Raw genomic sequence first — 18651 nt, forward strand, 5'->3', positions numbered from 1 at the left:
TTTTATAATTTAAAGCTTTTGTTCAAAGGGATGGTCCAATAGGTTAGGCAACGCGGCCGTTGTATCACGGCAGCGTTATCTCATGTAACTTGTAAAAAATGTCAAGCTACTTGAAGTTGACTTTATTATATATTTATTCTGCTCAAGAGATATTCATCGGCAAGGCGAAAATGTCTAGCCCCCACCCAAGTCCTATAATTTTGTATAATCATAACAGAACGTTTTAAAATCAGTAATCAGTAAAAAGCAACGATTTTCATTATTTCCATTTCCGTAACATTTTGATTATTACTCGATGTGGGATTTAATATCCCCTTAATTTAAATAATGTTTATATCGCCGAAATGAAGCCTGTTGGGCTCTTTATATTTAAGTAACTTAATGGGTGCAGCTGTTTGACAACTCGTATAGCAGAGTATATAAGTTCTTTTCGCTATACCCTTTGGTATTAATTTGGTCTAGCTACTCACTGATAAAGCCTCAATAAACGCTGAAACCGGTCTGGGTAGTGACCTCCCACCATAACGTAATGACAGCATACATTTCCTAGGAAATGTGTTTTTACATTATGGAAAATACCAAGAATAGCGATCAGAACTTTACCACCTTTGCTGCGAGTTGCCCGAGATTGTACTACGTACTAGGACTACTTGCATTAGCTCACGCTAGTAATCGCCGATTCTTTTATAGTTTATTATACTATATTCGGCATGAAACTCTCTGACTCCAATCTTTGAGTTTCTTATTCGTTTTCTTATTAATATCCTATTAATTTAAATAATATTTTTATTATTATTATTATTGATTAATGGTCAATTATTGTTACTTGATTTATTTCTTAATTTTTCAAGTCTCAGATTTCTCTGCTTAAATAAAATTATGAGAGATAAAAATAAAATAAATATTTAAATTATTCGCTGTATTCATCTGTATGCAAAAGAAATGTTACAATATTGCCGATTATTATTATTATTATTATTATTATTATTATTATTATTATTATTATTATTATTATTATTATTATATGGTGAAGGAGCAGTCACACGTCTAGATTGTAAATTTAAATAAACAGATAATGTCATGATTAAAATCTAAATATTTAAAAAAAAAAAATCCTAAAGCCTTTTAATCTCCTACGGGAAACAAGTGAATATCATTAGTTCTAAATTAGTTTTGAAAATCATTGCCATTCTCAGTCTAAACTCTTAACCATCATCGATAATTACTTACCAGATAGTTCACAGTTACCAGCTATTTGTATGCTTTACAGAGCACTGTAGACCGTTGTGCCCATCTCATATTCTTAACCCAACTCTTAGTTTGGTCCAAAATAGTGTGAATTCTATGTAAATGTTTCTGAGTTACGTGGTTGAAAACCAGAGTATTATGTGAGAAAATTCAGTTCTTGTCTCTATCAATGATCGACTAACTCGGAAACCTAATAAAGAAGTGAATTAGAGAAATTATCTCTAATTCGATTCAAGTCTATATAATTGCCTAGCTTATGAAACGATTATCGCAAGGCTATCTAGGCAACTTTTACTTTAAATTTAATTGACTTTTATTTAATTTAATACGTAAAGTTTAATAGGTAAATATACTATGTAAACACGATGTTATAAAACGTTAATGTGGCGAAATATTTGAACCATACCGTATTTACTCGAATATAACTCGCCCTCGCGTATATCTCACATCCCTGATTTTACACGATAAAAGAAAGTAAAAAGTTTTCTCATATGCCTCACATACGAAAAAAGGTTAAAACTTTAAAAAATAGATAGTGAATGTTGTTATGGCAGAAATAGTAAAAAAGCCTTCCGATGTGAAGACCGATGTGGTCATTATTCCTGGTGGTCTTACACCTTGTCTACACTCCTTGGGTGTATCCTCAACAAACCATTCAAGGACTACGTATGAAATTCTACACGGAATGGATAGCAGCCGTCGGCTACAACCTGAATCCGGCAGGGAAGATTAAGAGACTATCATTAGAACTGTTGTACAACTGGATTCTGAGAGCTTGGGACATGATTTCGCCAGAAATAATTTCTGAGTTTTTTTGTTTTTTTTAAACCGGCATCTCTAATGCCCTAGATGGGGAGGAAGTTGACGCTGTTTGGATAACTTGTATGCATACGAAGAAACTGCTCTCGAGATAGGAAGTAGCGGTAACGAATAGGAGATACTTAGTAAGTCATACCCATTTTCAGTTTTTTTTAATTTTTTATTTATTTTAATTATGGTGATCTTCTGATTCAGAAATGATAAAAGGATAAGCACTAATGAAACTGTTCGAATTTAATTCTAGAAGCATTGTAGCTAAAGATTCAAATATATCGCTTGATGAAGGTGAGCGGCCACTCGCGTAATTAACGTTGATAAATAAAATTTAAATGCATTCCTCTTATAAATAATGCGAGCAAGCCCCCCACCTTTTCCCCACATTTTTCCTAAATGGGTTGAGCCCATTTTAATGAGGGATTAAGTATATGTATTTTAGGACTGTAAATTCGTGTGTGTTGACGGAGCCCGTTTGCCTGTAATGAGGGGCGAAACATCCTAGTTTCCGTGAGAAAAACCCCCTATTTTCGTACAAGATCAACTCACAGTTGGATTTAGTTATAAGAGACCAGATAAAGGTTTCTCACGTCTTGGACGGGAATCGAACAGGTTTTTCTGAAACAGTTTCGTCTATACTGACTGAGTGCGGAGGCTCTATGTAAGCAATTTAAATTATAATGAATACTGAGGATTTAATTATAAACGTCAATTTACTTTTGTCCTGAAAAACTTTAGTTACCGAAAATCCCGGCATATATATCTCGAATCACGATTTTTAACTTTAATTTTGAGGAAAAACGTGTGAGTTATATTCGAGTAAATACGGTGTCAGTAATAAAAATAAACATTAACTGGCAGATCATTGAGTAAAAGCATATATGGAATTAGCTTCATAGCCATAAAAAAAGTCCCTTAACATTTCTTTTGTTATTTATTATTAAAAAATTGCAATTACTTGCTTTTTACTTCATTTATTTTTTTTAAAGGAGTTATTTCACTTGTTTACTTGACTTACTTTTGTCTGAATTCTTTTTTTTTTTTTTTTCGTTAACGAAAGTGACTTGGAAAATGCTGATTTCGAATGCCATGCGATTCACAAGGAGACTTCCCTCAGAGTGTGGACATTAGATTACCAATCATGGTACAAGCGAACTTTATGTCAGCAGTACTGTAGTATTTCAGTGCAAAGTTAAAAAATATAGCTATACAATAGTATTCCCTTATCCGCTGGGGGATACGTTACAACCCCTTCGGATACCTGAAACCGGGGATAGTACCGAATCCTGTATATACTATGTTTTTTCCTATACAAACATGGCTTGATAAAGTTGAATTTATAAATCTGGCATAACAGGAGATTAACAACAATAACTAATAATAAAATAGAACAATTATAAATCTATACTATAATAAAAGATATCTGAATGTGAATGGAATCTTAGCAAACCTCAGCAATACGTTTTATATTATTATTTATTTATTATTTTATGAAGTCGAGAACTTTCACCTTTTTCACTTAAAAGGAAGCACTTTATGGCTTCTCTTTGGCATATCCGAATTGCCAGCATCATTACTGTTACGCTTTGGGGGCCATTATTAAGTAAAATAAGGGTTACTTGAACACAGGCTCTGCGAAACCACGACAGCAGATCTAACAACCGAGAACTACTCACAACGACGCGCAATTTCTGATATTGCACATTTCCGAAAGACTGTAATGGGCGTGTAGTTTTCTCCACCTTTGCAACGAGCCTAGTGTCGGACTACCTATTACTGTGTATTACTAAAAAAAAGAGCTATACGGTTTCATTTCGGCAATGTAAACTTACATCGGCAAAGTGGATATTATATCCAACATTATTTCAAAGCAGAATGTTTGCAGAAACTGTGAAATTTTCGTAAGTTGACCTGAGAGCTTACGAAAATACAATCCTCGGAATTCCCGAGTTGCCTTAGCTTTCACTACCTGCTTTACTTAAGTACCTAAGGCAACTCGGGGATGCCGAGGATTGCATTTTCGTAAGCTCTCAGGTCAACTTACGAAACTTTCACAGTTTCTACAAACATTCCTCTTTGAAATAATGATGGATCTAATATACACTTTGCCAATGTAATTAATAAATTGTTTATTTCTGGAATTTTACAACAAAGTGGTTAGAAAATACCGTAGTTCCCCCCCCCCTTATCCGCGAACTCGCAGATTAGGGGGGGGGGGGACTAGCGTATATCAGTAACGCAATTTCAGTAACGGAATTATCAAGAGGCTTTTAGTAAGCTTTTTGATAATTTTAAATTTTATACGGTTCTTGTAGAGTTCATGTTATTGTTATTCTTTAAAACTATGTTAGGAAAATAAATATTTTTCAACAACGAAGCTCTTTTTTTTATTTTATTCACATTTTTTTGTTGTGATGCAGAAGAGTAATTCAATTAGGTTTGCGTCCATAAACTTTTCTAGTTCAAAACCCAAGAGGGCTAATATTTCATGTTGGTCCTAACGTGCTACGAAAATTAGGGGAATTATTAATATTAATACTTCTTTAGCATACTTTAGCTGTTTTTTTTAATCCATCCTATGCGACACTGATGACAGAATAGCAATAAAAAAATTCTGCCTACCTAGAAGAGATAAAAGGGCATATGACGTCGCTTCCATGGCGAGTACATTAAACACCCTTATATATTAAGCAAGTTCTTTAAATATTTAGAATAAAATTTGTTATGGTTATCCTGTTATATTCATAACTGTTGAATATTGTAATTAACCTATATTTAATGTGTAAAGATGCATAAAAAGTACATTAACAATATAAATGACCATCAATTATCCCATGTTTTTGCACTATTTTACAGTAAAACTGTATACTAAATTAATCTTAACGATGCTAGATGCTCTATAGTGAACCACCAAACCTGACTTGTTTTTTTATGCTTCAGAACACCATTGAATTTTTACTTTCTTATTATTTTATACTTTAATAAAGTCTCAGCAGAAGAAACTGCTTAGCCTTTATCATCACTTACAGGGAAGCTTTACTTGAACTGCTCAGAATAAATAATAATTGGCTTTAATGTTTGTTCAACATTAACTATTGTGTTAAATTATTAAGGCAATAAAACAGCCACCTATCTCTATTGAGCATATTTTTCGAACTAAAAATTGTCTCACACACATCTCCTTCAATAGTCTAAGAATGGTCTTGAATGATCTCATAAAATTTTAAATTAAAATCTAAAAAGTGAGGAGAGTATAAATTATATTTTAATTAAGATTTAAATATTTTATATTTTGCTTTTTTATAATTATATTTTATGATTTATAAATACACTTTTTTATTATTAAAATCTGAAGTATACATTATTACGTCTTCAGAAAGATTGCTATTACCCTCCTGCCATGATCAGAGCTTTAATTGCTCAATAACACCTTATCCCTACACTGTCCTCCACAGATAACGGGGAATATGAAAAGCATTCTTGCTTCGCCCCTTTAAGCCAGTCCTTATAAGGACTATAAGGATCGAAGAGATATAACAAATTGTTCTTTTCTAATTCTTGGATTGAAATCGCTGATTACTAAAACTATTCTTATATTTACGGTAAAACTGCTGAGCATTACACATGAAATTCTCTTTTTCGAGATTAAACCTACATTAACCTCGGGAGCTCGCAGCTGATCTGACAGATACATGCAAAATGTTTAGTTTAATATAAATATTCTTAACTGCATTCATAATATGTTACGAGTAATATTCCGCACTGTTTTTGTCAGTTTGGTTTAACACGTTATGTAAAGGTTTGTGATATTTGACAGTAAATTGTATCTGAGAGATATACCGCGACCTCCGATGTCAGTATAGTATGGTTTACTCGTTCTTTTTTTTTTTTTCATTCTTTATTCAATAATTTCTAGATTGTAACTGAAAATAAATAAACCATCATGTTACTGAAATAGACAGCCAAAGGCTTATTTATCATACAAGTCCTCTAGGAGATGTGCTTTACATTATGGAAAATTCTAAGGAAAGTGATCTGGAGATTACTCCACCTTTACTAAGTTGCCCATAAGGTTGCTTATGCGTGCATTCGTCGAAACGTTTATAGTTCTATATATCGGCACGAAACTCTTGTAGTTTCTATATTCGCTATGAAATAATGTTGGATTCAATATCCACTTAATCTGTACCATTATGTATCATATTTGCAGTGTTTTGTCTTTATGTTTATTGCATTTTAGGACATAGTAATGAATGTATCTCAGAATATACCGCGACCTATGCTGCAATATTTACCACTGCGAGCTCCCGAGGGTTAAATTCGCAATATTCAGACGTTTCAAGTCTAGTTTCAGCTTACTTCTCAACCATCTACCAACCCATGAGTACTAGGAAACTATTGGTTAACAAGCTCTAAACGAAGATAGAAAGCTTTTTTTGTACTACCCAAAAATAAACTTAAAAACGATATAAAGTTGCTATAAATAAATCTAATTATTAATAACAAGCATGCTCTTATTTTGCAGAAGTACGTTGAAAAATTCTACCATGTAATAATGTGTCTTGCCGCAGATTTGGAAGTTTTCGAAGTTATTTTTGGTGTACCAGCAAGCGTTAAAAACGTTATTACCATACGTTTTCTCTGGCTGTGTGCACACGTGAACGTGACACTTCCGTAATATAATGGTTTTTCATGACCAAAATTTATGAATAACGGCGGGAGACATTTTTAACATAAAAATACTGAAAATAGTAAATAAAACAACGAAATGGTTATATAATTACGTGGCGAGCCATGAGACTCATTTAAAACTGAGTCTGGTAAACAGAGAGACATTACAATAGCGCCTCAAGACATCCTTCAGTTAGATTTTTAATAGAAATGTGATATTATATGAGCTTAAAACAGTTTTGGAAGTTTTCGGAGAATTGGGTTGGAATGATGATTTAAGCAACTAACGATGAGGACAGTGTATTGAGTATTTTGGGCAAATTTGCCGAATTCTTGCGTATACTATATAGATAAACCTTTTCGAGGATCAAGTTTGTGCATTTTCGAATTGCACACTTTGCATTGGAAAATAAGTTCCTTTGCCCTGCCTATGGCAGGAACTATAGTTTTTTGTTCTGTTTATCCATCATCGGATAGCCTTAAAGGCATTTATTTCATTGACTTCTGCTGAATTCCTTTCTTTTTGGTTGCAGTTCATCTTCTATCATCAGCGGTACCCGCTTCCCCCCTATTATTTTGCTCAATACTCTAAAAATACTCTCACATTCTATTCCCAATAAGTATCGTCTTCTGTTAACAATTCCTCCACTTCTCCTTGTAACTTGTGACAGGAAAGGAAGAAAAAAAACTGAAAAAAAATTCTTAATAAACTAAATAAAAAGAAAAATTCGAATTTTTATGCGCACTTTTTCTTTTTAGTGTATGCAGAAATTATTTTATCGGCTTCTACTTGACATAAAGAACGTTTGGACCTCAGCATAAGCAAGGAAATTTATTGGCTATTTCCACTTTAATATTTTATTCACTTTACCAAACATTCAGCAATTTATTTCGACACTTTAGGACAAATCCTAATCACCTGTAATTAATTACAAACTAAACATATCTAAACACATTTTAAATAGAAAAGTATTAAATTCGGAATTATATTCCCACATTTAATCGTCACATTAATGATTTATCATGAGACAAAGTTGGAACCATCGATTTCCTCTTGCTCACAGACGACCAATTTTAGATATTCTTGCAAGAGGACAAAATTTACAGTTGAGCGGAGATAATATACTTTTGTAAAATGATTTTAGCTAAAATACTGCCAACGAGGGGATTTTTACGTCTGTTCCATCAGAAAAGACTCACCTAAATAGCATTAACCGACTAGATGAGAGAGAAATCAAGTGAGCTCCTTAATTGCAGACATTTTCTCTATTACTATTACTGTTACTGTATGTGTCCCAGTCCGTAGATCAAGGACAGTCTCTTCAGCCTACTTTTTTTTTCTTTGAAAATAACAAACACCACACCCACACACCCACACCCACACGCCGCGAGCGTGTGTGTGTGTGTGTGTGTGTGTGTGTGTGTGTGTGTGTGTGTGTGTGTGTGTGTGTGTGTGTGTGTGTGTGTGTGAAGAAGGACCGTTCTTCGTTCATCTTGCCACTAGCCTGCTATTGTTGTTTAAAGCACGTCTGGATTGCGCCCGACCATCCTGTTCTGTTCAAAGGAGTTCGGTTGGGTTGACACAGGTACCATTGCTCAGGCAACAGAATCTGCAGTATGATGTGGTGCGCTACCTTGTTGAAAGAGACTGTTTCCTAAACCTGTTACAATATAATATACGTCTGGATTCATTCTTTAAGTCTCTGTAATAAAGAACAGCTCAAGACCATTAAATATTTGTCACCACGTTTCACAGATGTGATGCTGACATAAGTTCTTCAGGCATTTGTCGCATCCACGCATGCTCAGTCGATTAACACCTTTGTGTGATTCATTGTTCTTATTACACACTCGCACCACTCAACAGGCCTGTTTATTATCTGCACTATTAAGTGGTGACATCAGTGATATTAGTTTTATCTGCAAATGCCTTCCACATTACCCTTCCCACCACCCCTTTATATGGTGTAGCGTCCATAGGAGGACCCAGTTATATTGTGAATTAGATTTGTAAAGTTATCCAGTTACTATTTTTATGTCAGTCCCGTGAAGACTGGTTAAATCTATTGTATACTAAATTTCATGGGTGTATGAAGGATTAAATATCCACGACACCTTGTTCTAAAAAGTAACGTGCATCTTTGTGATGGAAACTTACACATTACTGTTTCGAAGCCATTGAAGAATATCACTCCTTACGCAAAGATTTGAAATGCCATTACTTAAAGATTTTATCAGCAATGCCATACTAACATTTCTAAAAAATTTTTAAATGCGCCTGATTATGCAAAATATATACTCAGTTTAACTCAGTATACTGGTTTATTATGTAAATTAATATAGCAAATAGAATAGTGTAACATAAAACATTTTTTTTTTCAAAAATAAACTACAATTTACCAACACACCTTGTATTTTTTTTAAATTATTGACTGACATGGCATTCAGAAATTGGCAACGAATATATATTTTGGCAAAGCCTGTTTTTGTTATATCATTTGGATGAGTGGTTGTAAAGAAAATAGGTAAGTTATAAGTTACTACATAGAACAGATATAACCACAACGCTTAGAAGAAATTCTGTGATTCGAAGTTCTAAAATGGAAAAAATTGTGAATGGGTACTCGTATAAAAAAATATTTCATCCCTTTTGTGGTGTGAGAAATTATTTTCTCAGAAGTTAAAAAATGTATACTGTTAAGCCATCTGGTTAAGATATCATTAGAAAATCCATGCAAGTATTTCAGCATATGAAACGCTAATCAACAAAATATCTATGTATCGAATCAGAATAAATATTAGTTGACGGGTTCCATACGATTATCCATTAGGCAGTGGAAAATGGAAGATCTAATTTTGTTCTGTTTGTTTTTGTTTTGTTTTTCGAGAGTCCATCCATGAGAGGATGGCCAACCTACACTGCTTAGAAAGAAGTGTCAAAGGACACCATAGTGTGAGGCACAAACAGCTACGGTGCTGACCTTAATTAAGATGTAGAAACTACTTTAGCTGCGATGACTGCAGCAAACCAACGGGAATACTTTCCAAAAGCGTACGCTAGCGATCAATGGAAAATTTGAACCTTCCTGTATGTATTTAATGAGATCCCGTAATATTGTGGGGCGGACGTCTCTTAACCAAACCCGACGCTCTAGTTCATCAGGCAGATGTTCAGGAGGATTGAGGTCGGGACTTTGTTGGGGAGTCAGTCAAGTCTGGAGACGTTCTCCCAGCAGCGGCTTTATGACACGGTGCATTGTCTTGTAGAAAGAAGCAACGATTCATTAAGTAGAAATGCCACAAAGAGGCATTTCTACATAAGAACCAGTGCATTGTCAAGAATGTTCAGATATCCCTCATAGTCCAATGTTCATGGCCCCACAAACAGAGGTCCGGGTTCAAATGAGGATAACCCGGACAATACTAGCAACACCATCACTGTCGAATTTCATAGTTCGTGTTACGCACTATAGCGAGAGACGATTAACGGATATCTGCCACACTCACACCCGCCCATCAGCTCGGTGGAGGGCGTAGCGTGATTCGTCGCTCCTTAACACAGCTTTTCCGCTTCCACTTCCCACTCTCTACATGCACCATTGAAGACGACGCTGCATGTTGTTCGGGTAATGTGGTGCTTGCATATTGCTGCCCTACCTTGGAAACCCGTTTTGTGAACCTTGGTTCTGAATGGTTTTGTTCAGATTCGTATTCCAATCGATGCCAGGAACTTCGCATTCAACGAGTCGGTCGACAAATGTAAAAACCGACGGTTTTTACATGTTATCCTTCATGACACCCTACGGGCATGTTCAGTGAGTGTGGTGAGTCGTCCATTGCCGGTAGTACATGCAGTTGACTCCCTGCTCGTCTGTCTCAGTGTGTGTGTGTGTGTGTGTGTGTGTGTGTGTGTGTGTGTGTGTGTGTGTGTGTGTGTGTGTGTGTGTGTGTGTGTGTGTGTGTGTGTGTGTGTGTGTGAAACAACAGAACAAGCAAACTAATGCACTAACGCAAATAAAATTCACATAAAAAATCGAAGATAAAATACACAAAATATGAACGTAATTTAGTGAAGTGTATATGTTTTCTTTATTATCCCTTATTATATTAGTCAGTTATGAAATTCAAAATTTAAGGAGAATAAAAAATACAATAAAAAATAAATAAATAAAAAATATAGAATCGGTTGGAACATGATCAAGAAAAGGTGCTGTAATGAATGATTAGAATTGATCTAGTCAGTTTTCTTTCTGAAGCCTGAGAGAAGTTACAATACGCTATGTAAGCAATGGAGATAACCTCGTCAACAGCTGATGTTTTTTCTGATATGCTAAAAGCATGAATAATTAGAACTAAATCTTCATTTAATTGGGAACACTATTTATGAATCATTTTAGAAAAAATTAACAGTTTTGAATAGCATGCAATTCATTTAGTCGTCGTACAATTATTATGATAGAAAATGCTGTTTTTCGACCCAATATTAAAAGATGTGTCGATTAACATAACTGGAAAATCGCGTGCAGTTGAAAGAAGGGAGAAAAATCTGCAAATCTGTAGCTGTTTATTTTGATGAGTATACAAAAGTTTGAATCTCGACAGGGGGTTTCCATCTTGTCTAGACAATATTGAGATATTAGGAAGGATAGCTTTTCTTTTTAATTCAGAAACCCGGTTACTCAGTACTGAGAATCTTTTTAACGTATTCTGACGTCACCAAGTGTTTTGACATGAACAACTGAAAATGAATTGCTACGGACAGCATCGGTGCCAAGACAGTGACTTCAAAGAATAAAAGCCTTGTATCAATGTTAAGAATCATGTTTCAGGGAATGCAATTTGTTTCGTGATATTTTGTATCTCACACAAGATAATTACAATAAACAAGTGTCAGAAAAATATATTCATAAAACGTGAACTCTTGTAAATGCTAAATATGAGTAAAATTCTGTGTAAAAGCATGAGCTTTTTAATCCAAGCAAGCACTTTTTTTTCTCTAAATCCATACTGTATGTCGCAACATATTAACTACACAGTAATGGAAGGCATCCCACAATTAGTGTATAACAGCTAAAGCATATGAAAGATGGTCTCAAAGGAAGTCTTAGAAATACCATCGCATCTCCGTCTTCTAAGCTAAACTTCATTTTGTTAAAAAAATAATAATAATTAACAAGGAGTAGCCAGAACGCAAAAGTTACACGGACTTCTTATCAGTGCAACAGATTTTGTCATATTATTGAATATAACCTGTTGCACAGATAAGTAACTACCATAATTAACAGATAAGTAACAGGTAAATAATAAAATATCCTAAATTTACCTAAGAAAAGATTAATTGCTATAATGAGATTTATTTTCATAGACCATTAAAGCCCATTAAAAAAAGCAAACATTTATGAAGGCATTTGGAAGAGTGTCAACATGATTACGTACTGATGCTTGAGCAGATAGCTAAATATTTATCCCTACTTCTGCTCTAGATCTCTTTTTAGATCTCGCTGTTTCTTTGTTTGTTAGTGTATTACTTGCTTCTCTAGGTGTACTTGGACCCCTTCTTACTTTTCTCTGCCAAGTGTTAAACTACAAATGAACCTTGAGACGTTTGCAAGGTAGACATAAGTTGTACCCTATCTTACAGACTGTAATAACGTCCTTTCTAAGAATGAATTTCAACACGTAGGTCCTTACGAACGATTCTTAAATAATGTGGTTTTATTACTGAAAGTCAGTAAATGCATATACGCCGGTAAAAACAAATTATTAAACCCCCCACAACGAGTCTCCTGATTCCATGGAGGTCTGTTGATAATAATATACGCCGGTAATGATTAGGGTTTTCTTTTATAATTTCAAATTGCTACTTCATTTAAGCCATACAGTATATCATTAAGATTGAATACATTACATAAGCACGCCTATTTTTTTTCCCTATTTAGTATTCATCTCTCGGTCAATATACATTAACAGATACTGGATGCATTTTGATTACATTTGAATTAAAAGAGGAATATAAATTTAAGCTGCATAACCAAAACACACACACACACACAGAGAGAGAGAGAGAGAGAGAGAGAGAGAATTAAGACATCTTATTAGAAAGAATCTGGTCTCTCTTGCTTCAATTAATTGAGTTCAAAAAGTACATTTTGTAGTATCTAGCTCAGTGTGTGTTATTTGCTTGTATACAGTATTTAAGATAGAAAACTTTATAAACTATTTAACATTATTTGGGGATAATTTTAATTCGTTTATTTCCTCTTCTTCGATCCTTAGAAATATTATGTGCAAAGGATTATACTTGAGAATATATGTTTTATTTTTACAAGGTTAATGTACGTTCTATAGCTAACGTATGGTATTAATATCACGTCTCTGATAGAATAACACAGAAAATTAAATAAACTTTACACGCAAAAATTCTGTGCCTCATTTTTAATCCATTGCATTTGGAGTCACGACATAACAGAAGTGAACAAACTCCAATTGAATTGAAAGCATGTTTGGTGCGTACACAGTACGATTCATTACCTGAAAAGCTAGCTGACCAGATAGATATAACTGGATACTGCCACCTGCATGTCAGAGCAGCCAACTGAACGTGTAGTCTGACAGCTATTTTTGCGAGAGAAGATTTAAAATAGTGCATCATTCAGTTTTAACAAAGAACGATGACAAAAACGGTGGTTCTGACAGTATGGTAGACGCAGCAACCATGCAGCCTTTTTCTCTCGCGACTTGTGATTGTTAAAAACAGCTCAGTGTCACCAAATAGATCCATTATTCTACATCGGAAATATAACTGAATCAGGTGTGAATAAAGTCCTATTCAAATAATTTAATTTTATATAAAAAATGTTTATTTTATAAAATAAACATTTTATAATTTAATTTAAATAATTTTTATTTTATGAAATATTGAATTATATAAAAGCTCTGGAGCGGTGACTAATAGGCAGAAATTCCCTGAGTTAAGAGGTCAGGAGAATTTAATTCAGTCTTATTAAGTATAGGTGAAATAGTGCAAAATTATCTTTCCCCTGGGTGACAAGTGTCTTTAGATTATTATATCACACAAATGACAATCCACCCTATCCATGTTCCTTATTTTATTTTATTTTTAAATCTCCACCACTAATTTAATTACAAACGTAATGACAATAATTCTGCTTTTATACATAATGGCGAAGTTAATTTTTTAATGCTAGCAATATACGAGGGTGGTCTGAAATGTTCTCGGCCTAACAATGAAAAAACTAATTTATAATTTCAAAATTATTTTATTTTTCAACGTAATCTCCCTTAAGACTAATACACTTATTCAAGCGATGCTCCAGCGCCATTATCCCGTCCCTATACTGGATCTCAGTAAGATCTACAAAATACCCCTCTACAGCTGCAATTCATAGAAAAACGTTGACCAGTGTGAAAGAATTTTAGTTTTGGAAACAGACAGAAGTCACAGGGAGCCTAATCTGGGGAACAGGGTGGATGGTCCAACAATTCATAGTGCAGATCCATTAATTTTCCCATTGCCCAAACACCTTTGTGGGCAGGGTGCATTGTCCTGATGAAAGATAATTTTTTACCTTCTGCATACCGGGTCTTTTATCGCGAATGTTTTCGTCTAGTCTGGTTAAAAGATCGGAATAATATTCCCCGGTTATTGTTTTACCCATTTCAAGATAATTAATAAACAAAATGTCTTTAGCATCCCAAAACACCGATGCCATGACCTTGTCTGCTGATGGAACTGACTTTGTCTTCCTTGGCGATGAACAACCAACTTCTGTCCACTGATTTCACTTCGGTTTGGATTCTGGTGTGCAATGGTGAAACCACGTCTCATGCATAGTAATACATCGACGCACAAAATCAGTTTTATGTTTGTTAAAACTCTTCAAGCACTGTTCAGAGATTTTCATGCAAATGCGTATTTAGATATGCTGTGAGCAAACATGGCACCCATCTTGCGTAAAGCTTTTTCATTTGCAATTCTTCATGCAAAATATATCCGACACGTTCTTTTGAAATTCCTATAGTCTCAGAAATTTCACACACTTCGACTTGCCGGTCGTCCAATACCATATCGTGCACTTGATCAATGATTTCTGGTGTTGTTACACTATTTGGACGTCCTTCACGTGGATCATCTTGAAGGCTGGTACGGCAACGATTAAACTCGGCAGCCTATTTTTAATTGTCGAAAACGAGGCACAGGAGTGCCCATAAACGTTTGTGAACTTCGAATGACTTTCTTTTGGCGTTAAACCTTCTTTTACAAAGAATTTTATAACCGCGCGATACTCAATTTTATCCATTTCAAGTGTTACAGACAACACTTTTGCTTCAAAGAGCTGTATAAAACAAACTACTTCATAGAATGACTTGCATGGATGCTTATGACAAATGTACCAACTTAGAACAAAACAATCTTGCCGATAGTGTTGCCATCTATGGTCGAGGCAGGCAACTTTTCAGACCACCCTCGTATATTGGGCAGAAGTAACACCAAATATCTTTCATTCATGATGGATGGAACTATACAATTTTACCATATTTTTAAACGAGATAACAGCAGAAGAAGAAAGATCATTGGATATTTATTCATTTACATTAGTAACATTTGTAAAAATCATTACACAAGTATGTTTATAAAGAGATTTTTCTTAGATACAGTAGAGCATAATTAATAAATTTGGTGTCATATACATCATATTTCCATTGAATATAATGGTACTAGTAACCACATGAATAAAATCATATTGGAGGATACTGAACGAATCATACTATTGCTTTATTCTATTTAAGCTCTTGGTATTAAATCTTTAATTGTAACATGAACAGAGAGAGAGAGAGAGAGAGAGAGAGAGAGAGAGAGAGAGAGAGAGAGAGAGAGAGAGAGTTCAATAAACTCTCTTGCTTTCATCTAAATAAAAAAAGTTATGTAGGTCTAAAAAAAAATAAAAGTGGAATAAAAAAAGAAAAAACATCTTATTTCACTGATAGTGGAATCATTTCCAAATCACTGATAATACAAACTGGTCTGATATCTATATTAAATACTATCAACAAATCAAAGCAAAATAATCCAGTTTCAGCGATAAATGTCCATCATTATAAGAAAAACACAGAGGAACTATCCCTAGATTTCATGGAATTTGGTAACAAAAGAATTTTATGGGAGACGGTTTACGATGTCATGCTACATAAATACAAGCTGTCGCTAACTGATGTGTCCAAAGCGGTGTGTCTAAAGCGTTTGTTATCATGTCATGTACCCTTAAGTAACATATCAGGGGAGGGGTTGTAATCACCCTTAGCCAGTAACCACTCTATTAGGGGAAAACCCATGATACTATATTTCGGCGGAAGATCAGTCGACATACAAGAGCAGATAAAGGAGAGAGGAGAATGAGACAATGACAGACAGAGCTGAACATCCTAGGGAAGAGGAAAGGGGGATTTTTCTGAAAGCATTTAGTAACATCTGGAGGATAAGATGGAGACCCTAGAGTACGCATAAAGCTAGCTACATTTCCGTCCTGGTAAGCCACTGAAAACTAGCATATGGAAAGGGGCGACATCTGAGAATTATTGTACGAATAGAGCAAGAGTCGAGCAAAAGTTATCAGATATCGCATAGATTCTGACACAAAGGAAGAAGGAGAGAGAGAGAGCGAGAGAGAGAGAAAGTCTAAAGATATAGCTAAAGATCGAGATATTGGTTAGCCACGTAACTTTGAGCTACAAGAGACATAACACACAGTTTCGTTTATTAAATTTAATTGACATTATTGATATTACTAAACATTCACTTATTGATAGTGAGTTTCATGATATTTTCGCGCGCGCGCGCACACGCACACACACATAGCTGGATGCACTAAAATTGGTACCACGTCAAAGTTAAAGACATTGTTTTTATAAGAATTATCCTCCCAACTGAGATAAAAATAGTTTCTCCAGGCTACGCATAACTCGACAAAGAATCGTCACACGTTGCTCGATGGCCGTATAGTAGCGAGTAATATTGTTCAAACTTCATTGCGTGCAATTTCTATTTTTATCCAGACACAACAGTCACATTCAGAAGAGACAATGTTATAGTTGTCACCACTTTTATTGAATGTTTTCGAAATATTTCGATATCATTTATCATTTGCCTTATTCACTAAAACTCCTGGTTTATTTGAATAATCTCAGTCTAAATTTATAAAATACTCGGGTATAGTTACGAATATGATTTTTTGAAAAAGGATATTAACGATACTAGAGATTTGCAGCTTGCCTGATGCAAATTTTCTTTGCAAATGCAAACTAGTTAACGACTGAAATATTGAAATTGGCATGAAGAGTAACTGCGTTATTTGACATTTTACCTGTCGGCAGAATTATTTTGATCCTATAACTAGTGGAAATATCAGTTCCTTTTGAGAAGTTAGAATTATTTAGTTTCTTCCGAGTCTTCGAACGTATATCTAGGAGTATACGAATGTAGTTAAAGCTAAAATTGAATAAATCAACTCGTCAAATCCATCAGCACATATTATCTCTTCAAAGACAATCGATGCATTATTATAAATATTATCATTATACGCAGAGCGAAACCTTCGGGGAGAACATGAGAGGTGACTGTGAGGAAAACCAAAATACTATAGATCACAAAGTATACACCAAATCTTCTTTCAAGAAGTCTCCAAGTCTCCAAAACTCATGCATAGGACAGATTATAAGATAGTAATTTTCTTCTAAACAACACTCTTTACGCAAACTTTACACAGTCAGAACTGTTTTTTTTTTTTTCAGTATAAATTTTGGCAACCGATCATATATACATACGTACATACATGTAAGCACCTTGTTGAATTAAATAAATAGATTTGCAATTTCTGATATTGGTTAGGTGGTTGACTCAAAACTGTGTATTTTCTATGTGCGCATGTTATTAAACTTGAATATATAAACATTAAATATTTATTTCGTTCAATGATTTTTTTTACCGTTTTACAACTCGCATCCTATATTTAAGTTTTATATTTTCTGAGAACCGGTACTTTTTCCCAAAGACTGGTACCGAACCAGTTTTTGGGAAAAAGTTTACGTCAAAAGCACTTTACGAAATTCACAATTTCGTAAAGTGCTTTTGACGTAAACAAGATTAAATGTATATGAACTTTATTTAAGCGCAAACTGTAAATTCCAAAAATAATTTAGTATAAATTTTATGTTTCTTTGTGTTCGATAATAAGCTAAAACCGCGAAAAAAAGATGAATTTGTTTAGCCTTAACTAAAGTTTCAAATTACTATTACTACGTAAATTGGCTTAGAAATAAGTGTATTCTTGGTATCAATAAGCGTATCAGATTTCATTTCTATGTGTATATCAGATTTCGAGTAAGAAAGAATTTAGTTTTGTATATAGTGCTTATGAACATCATACATTCAGATAAATGAAAAATGAGACTTTGATGTCTCTCGGCTTGAGTCCGGTATTCGGCCTCATTTCAATAGTCTGTGCAATATTTATGCATATTTATAATTATGACAGTCCTCAAAACAAGGTTTATGGTGATACTACTGAAGTGAACTCGATCACTTCAAGATATATGAATAATTAGTCAAAAATCTGAAGTAAGTTTTAAAATAACCTTAAAAAATTAATTTTTAATTATAGCCATTTTCAAAAGTTTCTTAAAAGTTAACTATAAAATTTAATTTAAGAAATCTATCTTTTATAAAAATTAATAATGATATTATTAAAATGAAGTATAGTGGTGGGTACTCAACGATTAATTGCTTAGGTTTGTTTAGTTCCTAAACATTAATTTTCGTTTTGGACAACTGCTAGGTCAGATATGATCATCATAAATAATAACGGTTGAAGTGATGTACAAACCAGAATTTTGAAAATAAAA

The 18651-nt window shown here is 34.1% G+C and overlaps 1 protein-coding gene across 1 annotated transcript in view; it reads right to left on the minus strand.

Moving 5' to 3' along the window:
• The window catches only part of LOC150104169 (gamma-aminobutyric acid receptor subunit alpha-6-like), a 176806-nt gene that overhangs the window by 125202 nt on the left and 32953 nt on the right, over positions 1–18651 (minus strand). The window lies entirely within an intron of this gene.

Source organism: Typopeltis vanoorti, chromosome 8 (assembly GCF_054136105.1).
Source record: "Typopeltis vanoorti isolate ZY-2024b chromosome 8, IOZ_Tvanoo_1.0, whole genome shotgun sequence".
NCBI lineage: Eukaryota > Metazoa > Arthropoda > Arachnida > Uropygi > Thelyphonidae > Typopeltis > Typopeltis vanoorti.